This window comes from Electrophorus electricus, chromosome 8, assembly GCF_041902795.1.
Source record: "Electrophorus electricus isolate QZ-2024a chromosome 8, ASM4190279v1, whole genome shotgun sequence".
In the NCBI taxonomy this organism is placed as follows: Eukaryota; Metazoa; Chordata; class Actinopteri; order Gymnotiformes; family Gymnotidae; genus Electrophorus; species Electrophorus electricus.
In genome coordinates this window covers 34560001-34562102 of record NC_137504.1, presented here as the reverse complement: position 1 = coordinate 34562102, position 2102 = coordinate 34560001, and positions in this window count along the sequence as shown.

Here is a 2102-nt window from a genome sequence, read left to right as displayed (position 1 = left end):
TGTAAATGTAGTGTTGCTGTGTTAGTATTGTGTTTGTGTGTAAGTGTAGTGTTGGTGTGTTAGTATTGTGTTTGTGTGTAAGTGTAGTGTTGGTGTGTTAGTATTGTGTTTGTGTGTAAGTGTAGTGTTGGTGAGTTAGTATTGTGTTTGTGTGTAAGTGTAGTGTTGGTGTGTTAGTATTGTGTTTGTGTGTAAGTGTAGTGTTGGTGTGTTAGTATTGTGTTTGTGTGTAAGTGTAGTGTTGGTGTGTTAGTATTGTGTTTGTGTGTAAATGTAGTGTTGGTGTGTTAGTATTGTGTTTGTGTGTAAGTGTAGTGTTGGTGTGTTAGTATTGTGTTTGTGTGTAAGTGTAGTGTTGGTGTGTTAGTATTGTGTTTGTGTGTAAGTGTAGTGTTGGTGTGTTAGTATTGTGTTTGTGTGTAAGTGTAGTGTTGGTGTGTTAGTATTGTGTTTGTGTGTAAGTGTAGTGTTTGTGTGTTAGTATTGTGTTGGTGTGTTCGTGTGTGTTAGAGTTAGTGCAGCTGAGTGAGGGGACTGTTCTCTTGGCTCTCTCTCTCTCTCTCATCACTAAGTCATTAAGTCAGAGTCTATTAGCATAAACTCAGAACTAGACTCTGTGTCCAAGCATATGTGTATGTCCAGTGTGTGTGTGTGTGTGTGTGTGTGTGTGTGTGTGTGTGTGTGTGTGTGTGTTGGTCTTTAATAATTAATGTGGCTGAGTGCTGGGCAGTGAGGTGTGAACACAATAACACGCAAACCAAACAAACCCACGCAAACCCAACACACAAAAACACAAACCCAACACACAAAAGTACACAAACCCAACACACAAAAATACACAATAACGCACAAACTCACACAAACCCAACACACAAAAGTACACAATAACGCACAAACTCACACAAACCCAACACACAAAAGTACACAAACTCACACAAACCCAACACACAAAAATACACAATAACGCACAAACTCACACAAACCCAACACACCAAAGTACACAAACTCACACAAAGCTAACACACAAAAAATACAAAAAACTACACAAAATGGAAATACAAAGCAAAGAAAAATCAGACAAAACAAAAATTATTAGACAAAATAAAGTCAAATGAAAGACCAGACAAGACAAAGTTTGGGAAAAGTCTGCTAAAAAAGTTAATTGTAAATTAGTAATGTTCATTTATTCAAGGTCTAGTTCATTTAAATGAAAATTCTGGTCAATTCAGCTACTTCATGCAGCCATTTTAACAACAGATATTGTCATCATGTTTTACAGAGATCCTGGCTCAGATGCGTATGAGGGGAAGGTGATTGAGGCAGTCCCCCAGACACTCACACAGAACAGCAGACATGAACATCAGAGGGAGTGAGTGGATATCTGTCTGTAAAGCGTCCTGGAGTCTGAGAAAGGAGCTATGTAAATGTAAACAACAACAATAATGACCAGGTGCCAAATTAAAAGTCTTAAAATGGGTTGGAGTGCGTTAAACTACAATACATTAATGTGTTAGACTCCAACACACCCAACTGTTAAAACTACAATATACCTATTATGTACTAAACTGAAATACACCCATAGGTAATACAGCAACACATCTTGTGGTTTGCAGCGGAAATGCCCATGTAAGGGGGAAACCTCTCAATTACACGACACATGCCTCATTGAACGGAATTTAATGTCAAGCTCAGTGAAGCCATCACTCGACTCAACAAACACGTGACCTCAAATATTATATTAATTCTAGATTTCTACCCATAAAGGTATTCTTTGACATTTACAATGAAACATAGAAAACGTAGACAATTCATAACACAAAAGTCTTGAACAAGTTTTGGGCTGTCAAGAATGCTTGCTTGAAATCGTATTAATCGTTAATCGATGCCACACACACATACACACAGAAACAGAGCAACATATGAAAACACTTGGGCCTACTTTATTGTGAAATATGTTATTCAAGTCCATGGTGGACATTTGAACTGTCCTGAGTTTATGGTGTGATCTGCTGGTGCCTGTCATTACAGCAGACTATGGAAACCACACGACCCACACCGCACAGCTGGAGGGTAGAAGCCTTCTCTGTCGATGCAACACCCAC